Source organism: Dipodomys merriami, unplaced genomic scaffold (assembly GCF_024711535.1).
Source record: "Dipodomys merriami isolate MVZ:Mamm:240054 unplaced genomic scaffold, mDipMer1.0.p SCAF_11, whole genome shotgun sequence".
Taxonomy (NCBI): domain Eukaryota; kingdom Metazoa; phylum Chordata; class Mammalia; order Rodentia; family Heteromyidae; genus Dipodomys; species Dipodomys merriami.
In genome coordinates this window covers 9171266-9185315 of record NW_027202382.1, presented here as the reverse complement: position 1 = coordinate 9185315, position 14050 = coordinate 9171266, and positions in this window count along the sequence as shown.

Below are 14050 nucleotides of genomic sequence, written 5' to 3'. Positions count from 1 at the left end.
TCATGGTTCAAAACCAGCCTGGGCAGAAAAGTCTGTGAGACTCTTATCTCCAATCAACCACCAGAAAACTGGAAGTGAGCTGTGGTTTGAGTGGTAGAGTACTCACCTTGAACTGAAGAGTTCAGGGACAGTGCCCAGCCCCAGAGTTCAAGCTCCACAACTGACCAAAAAAAAAAAAAAAAAGAAACAAACAAACAAACAAATGAACAAACAAAAAGAACTCAAATAAAAGGAGCTCAACTAGTCAGAAATAAACAGTTGTTGCATCAGTTCAGTTCTGTTAGTACTGATTGCTTCAATGTCCAAGAAAAGATGTCTGAGAGAGGCTGTTTTTTTTGCACATAAGATTTACACTATCCATGTGTATATGTTTATTAATGATATTGAAGACATTCCCACAAACCTAGTCAGCAATATGGGCTTGTTACCTTAAAATATGGGCTTCTTTCACAGGGACAAGCCCATACTACCACTGTGAAATAGTGTTGATAGCCACTCCCATACTAGAAACTTGGCCTCAAATCTCTGCCTTCTATTCCCCAGGGATAGATTAGTGGGTGCTCAATTGCAGTCTATCTGGAAGGCCCCTCCCTTGATGATGCCAGGCCTACTCAGTAGCTCTGTATTGCAAACTACTGACAGGGTCTACTATGCCTTAGGAAAACTATCCCACCAACCTTTGCTGTTTTCAATGCAAGCATGCTGGCCTCTTCACTGTTCAGGGTACTTTCCAAGTTCAGAGCCCACAAACCAATCTTCTCTCATGTCCACTTTGCCTTGAGAACCTTCCTGGAAGAGATGAGAGACAGAGAACAAAATGAATGTGGGAAGACTGTTAGGCTATGCACCATCTCCCCAACAGCTCCTACCAGATGTGCAATGGTTAGCCCTTCTTGACAGATGCAGAAACAATGAAACAACTCTAATAAGGCATGTAACCAAGACAGCTCAACATAGAAATCAGCACTTTATGGATGATAGTCTTTTCTCCTGAATTTGACAAAGTACTAAATCAGGAGTATGGAATCTGTGCTGTGACTTAAAAACAAAAGAAAACACCAGGAAGGCTGTATTAGAACTGATTTCTCAACATGGTGTTCCAGTCTCGCATTAAGTTCATAGAATTAGCTGATGATAATTTTCTAATTACTAACCTGAAGGAACAGAAAAATCTATAAGCAGAAAGAACTTACTTAATCGTTTTATGTGTTAAATTTAAAATGGAATTTACAATATGGAGACATTTTCATAATACCTACACATTTTTGCACTATGTGTAAACATAGTGCTTTTACTATGGTCTGCCTATTCACTGAACAAACTAGATCTCTTTTAGTGTAGTATAAGATGCTATTAAGAGACCAAAGCTTAGTCAGCAGCTAATGGCTCACATCTGTAATCCTAGCTAAGGATGCTAAGCTCTGAGGATTGTGGTTTGCTACCACGTGTAGGAAAGTTCATGAGATTCTTATCTCCAATTAACTACCAAAAGCTGGAGGTGTAGCTGTAGTTCAAGTAGTAGAATACTAGTCTTGATTTAAAAAGCTCAGGGACAGTGCTCAGGCCCTGAATTCAAGCCCCAGGACTGGCACACATGCGTGCACACACACACACACACACACACACACACACACACACACACACACACAGATACATTCATATACTTTTAAGTGAACCACCATGCATAATTCAAGTATGCATCTGTTTTCATTTATTTTCAAGGGTAATGTTTAATTTATTATGCCTTATTCCTTAATTACTTCTTTTTTTTTTCTTTTTTTTTTTAATTGTATTTTATTTTATTTGAGAACATACTGTACAGAGGGGCTACAATTACATGGGCAGGATAATGCATACATTTCTTACCAAGCATTGCAGCCTCCTCCTTTGTTTACCCTTCACTTCCCTTCCCCGCCTCCCCCCTCCCCCCACCCAATTTTACCCCCTCCCCCCACCCAATTATACCCCCCTCCCCCCCCCCACACCGACATTGTAAAGCTGGTTTTGACATGACATTTTGTACTTCTCATTGTTGCAACAGGTCCACCTGAATCCTTAAACGACTTGTTTGTCCCCATCTCCTCCACATGTTATACTGACATCAAATATAGTGAAAGCGGGGGTTACACTGTGGGGGAGGGACATACAAAGCAACAAAGAAATAATCTTATAAATGCGTTAGAAACACATGCATGAAAGAAACGAAAACATTAAAATACATATTTAAGGGTTCATTTTCCTAACATCACTCCTTAATTACTTCTTTCAGAAATCAGAAACTTGTTAAGCCTCATTCCTTCATCTATATGTATATAGATGTCTCAATGCAGATGCAATGAAAATAAACTTCCAATTTAGTCATATACATTAGCTACTCCTCTCTATCAAAATTCATTGAAAGAAAACAAATGTCTTTTTTTTTGTCAGTTGTAGGGCCTGAACTCTGGGCCTGGGCACTATCCCTCAGCTCTTCAGCTCAAGGCAAGCACTCTACCATTTAAGTCATACCAACACTTCCAGTTTTCTGGTGGTTTATTGGAGATAAGAGTCTCATGGACTTTCCAACCCAGATCTCAGCCACCTGAGGAGCTAAGATTACAGGTGTGAGCCACGATGCCTAGCAACAAATGACTTTTTAAGAACATACAGCCAAAGACAAAGAAAATAAAGAAAAAGACAAACCAGGAAAATTTGGAAGCTAGCAATGTTTGGGCCAGAGTTAGCTGATATAGCAGACACAGAAATGATCCTACTAAGCGATCACGTGGGACAACATAGACTGCAGAACAGTAAAGTTGTAAGTTTGTGACTTATGGTAGGGAAAGTGGAGCAGGGAGAAATTAGAACTAGAATTGAGAGGGAAAGGTAATGAGATCTTACATCACATAGAACAGACTGAGTATAACAAAAATGATGGTAAAGCTGAGTGTTGAAGGCTGAGATCTGAGGATCCTGGTTCAAAGCCAGCCCAGGCAGAAAAGTCCTTGTGAGACTCTTATCTTCATTAACAGCTTAAAAACCAGAAATGGAGCTGTGACTCCAGGTGGTAAAGCACAAGCCTTGAGCAAAATGAGCCCAGGGTCAGCATCCAGGCCCTGTCATAAAGCCTGACAAAAAAAAAAAAAAGATGGTAACCAGTATCACATAGGATATGTGAACTGGAGTCCTCATACATGGCTAGTGGGAATATAAACAGTGCAGCTCTTTGGAAAACACACCAAGAATTCCTCAAATGATTCAAATACAAAATGATCATGTAATCCAATGATTCTATTCCTAGATACATAGCCAAGAGAAATTAAAACATGCCCATACAAAAAGTTACACATGACTGTTTACAGCAACATTGTAGCAGCTCAAAGTAGAAACAGCTCCCAACCCTCAACTGACAACTGAATAAATAGATCTATGCAATGGACTATTATTTGGCAATTAAAAATGAAAAAAACGGATGCATTCTTCAATATAAGAAGAGCTTAAAAATATTTGCTAAAGATCCAGTAGAAAAGAACATAGTATATGATTCCATTTACATAAAAGTTCCAGACTAGACAAACCCATGGAGTCAGAAAGTGGGTTAGGCCCAGTGCCAGTGGTTCACGCTTGTAATTGTAGCTACTAGGAAGAATGAGATTTGAAAACTGAAGTTAAAAGCCAGCCCAGGTAGACAAATCAATGAGACTCCTATCTGCAATTAATGAGCAAAAAGTAGGAAATGAAGGTGTGGCTCAAGCTAGTAGAGCAACAGTCCTGAGTGGAAAAAAAAAAAAAAAATTCAGTAGCAGTATCTAGGCCTGAAGTTCAAACACCAGTATCAGCACCAAAAAAAAAAAAAAAAAAAAAAAGGAGGTGGTGGAGAAGGAGGAGGAGGCGGAGGAGGAGATGGAGGAGGAATAATAAAAGGAGGGAGAAGGGGAGAGAGAGAAGGAGGAGAGAAGGGAAGGGGAGGGGAGGAGCTCAGGAGAGGGGAGGGGAGAGGCTTAGAAGCAATACAGGCCTGCTTGGGGTTGGGTTAAAGGGGCACTGGAGGATTAGAGGAAAGTGACTGATTGATACAGAGCATACGGGCATCCAAAAATGTGTATAACCCTGTGAATATTTTGTTAAGCACAAATTATATACTTGAAGTGTGTTGTGAATTACATTTTCATGAAGCTACCCAAGAAGACTGGTAATCTTTTTTATGGTAATGGGCAGTAGGATTGGGCTGACGTTGTGAACTAAATTTAAATTGTAGGTCATCTTTCCCCTTTGGCCTCCTAGAAATCTTGCAAGAGTTTATCCCCAACTAGAAAGTCTACTCCAGGGAATCAGAGCAGTCCAGGTGCGGTGACTATCTTGCTGTGGTGGGAGGGGAGGTGGTAGGGGAGGGGGGGAGGGAAGGGGGAGGCTCCATGCCAGAAAAAGAATTTATACTCAGCCTCCAGGGAGTCTTTTGGTGCCCCAGTCATTGTTAAGCAGATAGCAGGAAGCAGAGACTGAGGAAAGTCATGTAAAAACAGAACTCAACAGAAACAGCCTGAAGAAAAGCAACCTGGAGGAAACAGAGACTATTAAGAAGGCATGTCAACATTCCAAAGAACTACAATTGATAGCAGAAATATATGAGACAGCACTGCATGCATGAAACAAGAAGGTGGTATATTTTAAATATTAAGATCTGTTCATACAACAAAAACGATTCAGTGTTCCAAAGGATGAGATATAAAGCCATATATAGATATAAGAATATGGATGAATATTAAATGCATGTTGCTCTAGGGAAAAAGGCAGCCTGGAAAGCACACTTGTTGTATATTTGAATGTAAAGGCAAAAGCCATGGTGACAATGGGCAGATGAGAAGTTGACCAGTTTGGGGGGAGTGTTAAGTAGGTGGACCACAGTAGAATTTTAGGACAATAACACTATTTTGTACAATGCTGTCATAAACACATGGCATTATACATTGTCAAGCCACAGAACTTTGCAAAGCATAAACCTTACAATATGCAAATTTAAAAACAAATTAAGACCATGGGACTCTCAGGATGGAACACAGATTATTACAAGAGAAACTAAATGCATCACAAATGTCTGAAAAAAACTTAAGGGAATGGAGAGAAATGAAGAAATCATTTGCTATTTTTTTAACTTCATTTTAAACATGTGACCATAGGATTCTCTTAATGTTAGTAAAATTAGAAACATTTTGCAAACATCATATCCTAAAAGATATGATTCAAAGATGACAGTGTTACAAGACAAACTGTCTAGATAAGCATATCCCTAATTTTGGAGAACTTAAACATCCTCTATTTCCACTCATTTTTGGAGAATATGTCTTTAAAAGAGAAAGTAAAACAGACATTTATGCTATATCCCAAGTCAGGCACTAATATATAGTCTTTTCACAACCTTAAAAAATGGTAAGTTCCATTCCCATTTGAGAAAGAAATGTTACATAAATAATGTCGGAGATCAAAGAAAATGTGATATATTTCTAGTATTTACTGGAAATAAAAGAATAAATCATTTAAAAACCAAGTTATGCATATAGAACAGTTAATTGGTTGAGCATTAGTACCTCATGCTTGTAAATCCTAGTTACTCAGGAGGCTGAAATCTGAGAATCATTCAGAGCCAGACTAGACAGAAAAGTCTGTGGGACTCTTGTCTCCAATTGAAGTTGAAGTGTGGCTCTGGTGGTAGAGTACCACCCTTGAGCAAAAAAGCCAACTTAAGAGTGCAAAGCCCTGAGTGAGTTAAAGCTCTAGCAATGGCACAAAAAATAGTTTCTAGAAATTGCTATGGGCTGAAATACATAATTAATTGGGCTATTATTTATTTAGAGAGTTCAGTTATTTTTCAACGTTCATGAAAATTTTCAGGAAAGTCATCAGAGTGTATGAGAATTTGGGGAGGGAAGTTGAGGTGCAAATTGGTAAATAAACGGATGGGAGGAAGGAGACAATATCAGGTAGAGGTAGCTATAGAGGCCAAGCAACTCAAGGAGAATATGGTGTGCAGAGAGGAAATTGAATTGAAGCACTTCTAAAGAGACTTCAGCTTTATTTTAAAACCTGTCACATATGCAACTTCTACAATCTATATCTGCTAATTTTGTGGCTCTCTTAATGTTAACATTTATTTTCTTTAATATAGAAATAAGTATGGAAATAGCATCAGATAAATCACTGCGAAAGAATGTAAGAATTTGGCACCAGTGGCTCATACATGTAATCCTGGCTACTCAGAAGGCTAAAACCTGAGGATCCCAGTAAGAGCCTGACCATGCAGTATAAAGTCTGTCAACAATTAGCTACCCAAAAAGCAGAAGTGAAGCTATGGTTCAAGTGGTAGTATTAGCCTTGAGCACAAAAGCTCAAACCCTAAGCTCAAGCTCCAGGACTGGTGCACATGTGACACACGAGAGAGAGAGAGAGAGAGAGAGAGAGAGAGAGAGAGAGAGAGAGAGAGAGAGAGAGAGAGAGAGAGAGAGAGAGAGAGAGAGAGAGAGAGAGAGAACTAGAAAACTTAAAAAATTCCCAGAACAAAAACACATGGAGAGAGAGAGAGAGAGAGAGAGAGAGAGAGAGAGAGAGAGAGAGAGAGAGAGAGAGAGAGAGAGAGAACTAGAAAACTTAAAAAATTCCCAGAACAAAAACACATGGAGAGAGAGAGAGAGAGAGAGAGAGAGAGAGAGAGAGAGAGAGAGAGAGAGAGAGAGAGAGAGAGAGAGAACTAGAAAACTTAAAAAATTCCCAGAACAAAAACACATGGTAAGTGCCAGAGTTAGGACATGAGCAGAGATTTCTGGTTTTTTAGTTCTGTATTGTTTCTACCTACATGGTTTGATTCTTCATTCACAAATGAGGAACTGAAGTCTGCAAAAGCTATATTACATAATTATCATTAATGAGCTAGTTGTACAGGTTGACTCAGTTGGTAGAGCACTAATGAATGAGTGGGAAAATACCAGGTACCAAATTCAAGCCCTAGTTTCAGGTCTAATAAAAGGAAGAAAGAAAAAGTTATTTTCATGAGGTTTTTCCATCCCAATTTCTCTTAAAATACAAACAGACTAGCAATGCAAAACACTAACAAGCATACTGCTACCAGGGTTTGTCTTACAGAAACAGGAATCAAACCAGAAGAGCAAATTGGGGAGAAGCATGGTTCTGTTTCGTTTGTGTTGAATTTCAGAATCTAAATATGCTGTGGTTTTCCAAGGTACCCAGCTCAGAAAAATCTGCAAATAATGAAGAAACCACTTGGATCCTGGGGTGATCTTGTAAATTATTTGCATAGATGTTTCTTTATCATAATTTCCAAAGATTCCTTTTCTCCTCCAAGTTGTGAGATGCCCCCTGACACAGGTAATTAGGTGTGTGCAGTTCCTTGGCTTCATAGCCTAAACCACCCACTAATCATTCCTGCTTTGAAGATTTTGACTTAAAAGAAGAGATATGCACTTCTTAGCCAGGCCCACACTGAAAGATATGCCCAGTCTCCACCTTCATCCCCTTCTCTGCAGTTCAATGGAAAACTGATGAAGACCAGGCCCAGGACTCATCCAAGCCAAGAGCCGATGAAAAGACACAATCCCGGTGTTACTGCAAAAGAATGCTTAAAACCTGATCTTTTCTTTTCTGAGGAACTGATGAAGAATTTCTCTGTCTTCTCATGGGTATGTCATCCACTTGAGTTAGTATTATTTAAAATATAAATCTGAAGAGTCCTTTCAAAAGCTGACAAATTTCAAATCATATATAGATGCATATTCTAGAATGTTCTTATCTTAGATCAATAATTCAAATGCAAAAGTATGAAAACAAAACTAAAAAGAAAAAACATTCTCTGTGTCTACATCTCTCAAAGTGTTCACAAAGCAAGCTAGTAAGAATGCAGATCAATTTATGTGAAAAATATGTTTTTGTGTAAATTAGTTCACTTACCACAGATTAATCAGGTGCTTTTCCTGTTCAGTGTTGTTGTCTTTTCTTTTTTGGTACTGGGGATCAAAACCAGGCAAGCACTTTGCCACTGAGCGTATCCCAGCCCAGTTTTCGGTTTTTATTTTGAACCGTTTACTTATTTTAGCCAGTTTTCATCTTTTTTTTTTTTTGGTCTGTCGTGGGGCTTGGCCGTTGTCCCTGCGCTCTTCAGCTCAAGGCGAGCACTATACCACTTGAGCCACAGCGCCACTTCCGGTTTTCTAGTGGTTTATTGGAGATAAGAGTCTCATGGACTTTCCTGCCTAGGCTGGCTTTGAACCACAATCCTCAGATCTCAGCCTCCTGAGTAGCTAGAATTACAAGCACGAGCCACCAGTGCCCGGCCAGTTTTCATCTTTTGACTACTTTTGTTTTGAGACAAGATTATGTCTGTAATCTTTTCTGTGGCCCAAATGGACCTCATACTCTTGAACGTCTTGGCTCAGCCTCCCAAGCAGCTGATATTACAGGTATGTACAACTGTGCAAAGCATAGCTTTCCATCATATTTTTAAATAACTGTGCTGATTTTCTTTTTTACATATATATAATATTTATTCTGTACAGAACTTATATTTCCTAATGGAAATTATTAATAGTGATATTCTTAAAACATTAACTGATAAGCCAGGTGCTAATAGTGCCTACAATTTCAGCTATTTGGGAAGTTGATTTAAGAAGAATCATGGTCCAAGGCCAGCCCAGGCATAACATGAGACCCCTTTTCAACCAATAACTGGGCATAGTGGCACATTCCTGTCTTCCCAAGGATGTGGGAGGCTGAAATTAGGGGAGGTTGCATGCCCAAGCTAGTCCAGGCAAAAAGTCTGTGAGATTCTATCTAAATGGAAGCAGTTAGGCATAGTAGTTCCTCTCATCATCCCAGCTATGACTGGAAGGCTAAAATAGGTGGATCATAGTCCACGCGTGGGTCCAGGCACTTTCTACGATACTATCTCAAAATATCCTGTGCAAAAACGGGGCTGTAGGGATAGATCAGTGGTAGACTGCCTGACTAGCAAGCATTGGGTCTTGAGTTTAAGTCCTAGTGATGATAAAAAGAAAGAAAGAAAGAAAGAAAGGGCTAACTAGCATCTGCTAGTGTTTTATTATCAGAAATAATTTGATAAATATATTTAGAGGGGAAGTGTGTGCTTTTTTTCTTTCTAACTCAAACTATGGTATTTTATTTTCTCCCCCAAAAAATGCCGAGCAACCTTAGCGAATTGAGCAGTTAGCTCCGCTAAGTCTTTTTGCACATTGGTCTAAGGATTTGAAAGCATCACTTGTATCTTTATGGAGAGTCTTCATCTTCGATTCTTTCCCTTTCCTCCCACTCTTGTTCACAGAATAGTGAAAAAACACTTAAGTGGCATGCAACTACGTGCTGCACGCTACGAAATATTTACCCAAAAGTAGTAAATACAATGAGAAGTCAATGAGCTTGAAAGGAAAAGTGCTCAAGAGCCCCATCATTGTGCGTTACCAAGATGCTCAGACATCCTGCTTTAGAACAGCAGTGCTCCAGAGGGGAAAGTCACCTATTGATGAAAGGGAACTTGGGAAATTTTCTATTTCTGTGTTCTTTCTTCTTCAAGTCTCCTGGCCCTGCCCCCATCTCCTACCCAACTCTACTTCCCACTTGTGGTAATTAAAAGAAAGGACACATCCCAATGGAATGCTTCTTTGTTTGAAACTTCCTTACCAGAAGTTGATTGTCCTCTCTTTTGAAAAAAAAAAAAAAGATAACACATTTGTATCTATATAGGTCTGTGTACAAGTGATGTTTCCTGTAAGAAGACGTTAAAATCTTCTCTTATTTCTTGCTACAAGTGATTTCTCTGACTACTACTAGATCTGTCAATAGCAAAATTAAAAATGCAAATATCCTCCTTAGCAATCTTACTCCAGGAAATCACAACGAAATAATCACATGCTTAGATAAAGTCATACAGGATGCTTATTGAGGTACTATCAATAGTGTCAAAAAAAGGAAACAAAATGAATCTTCCCTGAGTTCAAACTCTAGGACTACCAAAAGACACAGAGAGAGTATGAGAGAGAGAGAGAGAGAGAGAGAGAGAGAGAGACAGAGAGACAGAGAGACAGAGAGACAGAGAGACAGAGGGACAGAGAGACAGAGACAGAGACAGAGAGACAGAGACAGAGAGAGACAGAGAGACAGACAGAAACAAAGAGAGAGAGAAACAGAGAGAGAGAGAGAAGCCTCACAGACCACTTAAAAATGAATGATCATGGAGTACCAGTGGCTCATGCGTATAATCCTAGCTACTCAGGAGGCTGAGATCTGAGGATCATGGTTCAAAGGCAATTCAAACAGGGAAGTCTCAGTACCACATACACAGAAAAAGCCAGTAGTGGTGGTGTGGCTCAAGTGGTTGAGTGCTAGTCTTGAACACAAAGAGGCTCAGGGACAACTCCCAGGCCCTAAAGTCAAGCCCCAGGACTGGCAAAAATAAATAAATAAAGTATTCAGAACAAATTCATTCACACTATAATATATATCACAACTTGTGATAGTAAGAGCAATGTTTATAGTTTAGAACTTAGCAATCAAATTAGTGAATATTATTTTGATTAAAATTCTAGATGACCTATAACACACTATACAAAGATTTAAAAGACTGAGAGAAGATAGTTGCAACATAAATAATATAAACGATTAGGATCCAAAACAGTAATAACAAAACTCCCAAAATAGAAGACAAAAAAATGGGCAGCAGATATGAACAGATAAGTCATAGAAGAAAACAATAATCATATGAAAAGACATTTGATTTCACTAGTTATCACGGAAGAACCATTAAAACAACAAAACCCTTTAAAGTTTGAAAATACCGTATTCAAGAGTTGACTATAGTATAAATGAGAACAACTTTTTTAGACATGACACTTTGAAAATGTGCATTCCTGATAACCTCACAACTTGAGATTTAAATAAAAGAGTTGTAGGCATGTACACAGAAATGCTCAATGGGACACAGAAATAGGGGAAAATATAAAGCAACCTCAATGTCCACCATTATGACAACTGAAGGAAATCAACTGTGGTTCATTTATAAGAGGCACATAACATACAGCAATTTTAAAAATGCACAGAATCTATAAAAGTCAACAATGGACCAGACATGGTGGTACATGCCTATAATCTTAGCATTTAGGAAGCTGAAGCAGGAGGATTTTTTGAGTTTAAGATCAGTCTGGGCTATACAGAGAGACCCTGTGGAAATCAGAAATCAACAAGGACTGCTTTCAATACAATAATATGCAAACGAAAAATCTAGGTACCGAATGATGCTTTATATTTAAAAATTTAAAGCATATAAAATAATTCTATATTTTGTATACAAACAAAAAAGCATAAGAGGAGCTGGGAAGGTATCTCAGTGTGAGCGCTTGCCTCGCATGCATGAGGCCCTGGGTTCGATTCTTCAGCACCACATAAGCAGCTGGAAGTGGCGCTGTGGCTCAATTGGTAGAGCAATTGCTTTGAGCTGAAGAGCTGAAGGACAGCGCCCAGACCCAGAGTTCAGGCCCCACAGCCAACAACAACAACAACCACAAAAAGCATAAGAAACAGTTTGCAATGATAAAACTAAATTTAAGTCTAAGTTTGGGGAGGGAAACAGACAAGACATTTTCAGAGTTGTGATGTCTATTTCTGTTGTCATATTTGTAATAACACATATCTGCAAAGATGAGATATTAGCAACTTGTGAACTCCGGGTAATGGCGTCTGTAAAGACTTTTGGTATTTTGTATTTTGGGGGGACTGACTGAACTTCTAATATTTTCTTCAACAAGATTGGATTAATTACCATGACTGCTCTTAAAGAATGACTCATAGAGACACAAATTATCAGTTAAGATATCAAGCAAAACACAACAGTGTCTTGAATTAGAATTATAATCACTGAACTGGAACTGAATGGATTCATCAGGTGATGTTTTGGAGATGGAGTTTTACAAGATACTAGAGAGTTGAATGTAAAGAATATGACAAAGAAAGGTTTGAAAGATCTCTCTGAATTTCAAATTCTGGTTTGCATGTAGACTTACTTTTTGCTTAGAGTTTAAGCTATAAACAGTGTGCCTCTGTTGAGTAAAACTATAGCTGGTATGAAACTACCTGTCTATTTCCACTAAATGCCACTTAAAAGTTGCTACATGGAATGGCTCATTAATCGTTTCAGTCATCAAGGAAAGAAAATTATGTACTCTTCTTGTATCCTGCTGAGATGAACTCCAACACCAAATAATGTTTGGCTGGTATCTGCCATGTTTTTAGTTAACACTATTGTAAGAAAATACCACAAATATCCTGGCTGAAAGCAACAGCAATGTATTAGTATCTTACTTTTTTGGTTTGTTTGTTTTTTGGGGTTTTTTTGGGGTCTGGTTGTGGGGCCTGAACTCTGGGCCTGGGCGCTGTCCCTCAGCTCTTCAGCTCAAAGCTAGCGCTCTACCACTGGAGCCACAGCGCCACTTCCGGATTTTTTCTTTTTGCTTATGGTGTGCTGAGGAATCGAACCCAGGGCCTCATGCATGCAAGGCAAGCGCTCTACCACTGAGCCACCTTCCCAGCCCCCTATCTTACAGTTTTTGAAATCAGAAGTCTGAAAGGAGTGCGAGGGGAGAGTCTATTCCTTGACTTCTCCAAGTTTTAGAGGCTGCCTGCATTTCTTGGCTCATGGCCCCTTCTTCGACTTCAAAATACATTACCCCAACCTCTGCCTTGTCACAGCTCCTCTCTGGTTTTGATTCCCTTTCCTCTTTTATTATGATTATGTTCAAACTATCTGGGGAATGCAAAACAATCTAGCTGTCGCAGATCCATAATTTAATCACATTTGCAAAAGCTCTCTTTGGGAGGTAACTTATTTGCAGGCTCTAACAATTAGAGGGATGTGGGCATCTCCGGGAATTTCATTATCTATCCACCACCACTTGGAAATTTTATTTGCATTGAGCTTTAATTCTCATTTATTGACTGATATCACTACAGTGTAAAAATCTGGAACGTTTTTAAAATTTAGAGGCTGTCAGGAAAGTTTCACCATATATCAAAAAGGTAGAAATTTATTTCTCTTATATCCAAGTTTTTTGATAATAGATGGTAGAGGGCTGGAGGATATTTTGTCTTCTATCAAGTATTTAAAATGGTTGCACTGTAAGCTATCCATGACCATTTTCAAGTTTTAAGATTGGTTCTTAATCTTCTTCCCATTTTCACCTTCCAAACATAATGAAATCTGCTTCTCTGTTATATTCAAGTGTGTGTTGCTTTAAACTAGTCGATTTGGTAGGGCAGGCTCTTAGCCTTAAGTCAAGGATGTTGTTTTTATTCTCCAAGTTTTTATAGCTTCTTTTTTGGAATTGTCTTTAAAGACAGTTCACCAGACACAACGGAAAACACAGCTTGTTATTTTAAGATCACAAGGTACCTTGCCTACTCTGACTTCTTCCCTTCCCCATTGTTCTAATCCACTTAGTTTCATCCCCACTCCTTCCTCTGCTGATCTGAGTGCCAGGGATCTATGAGGTAGAGAGGAAGACCCAGGGAGTCAGAACGTGTCTGGAAAGGGGCGGGGATGTGTCACTGCTCACAAGGAGAAGCCACGCCATTAAAATAAGTGTATGTTGAGAACTATATGTAACTTAATCTAACCCCCATTAGTTTCTAAAGTAAACATTACTTTAAATAAAGCAGTATGTTCAAATAGATTTTTGATGTATTATTTCGTGACAGTAATATATAAGAATTATTGATCATAGTACTACAAAGTGACCAGTAAAGGAGAGATGGGAAAAAGTCATAATTCAGTAGGTCATAGAGAGCTTTCTAAGAACAGCTTTAAAATCCACAGCTTTCCATCTCTAATAATGAAAGTTTTCTAGTTGTGTACATGGATAACTGAGAAAAATATTAATAATGGCATCCTATTTATGAATATAGACTGAAAGTGTGTTTGAATACAGGCGTTATTAAATACAAACATAATTCATAGAAGATCTGATATTTTTAATTATAGAATTTAAACAGCATTTGTTAGGTT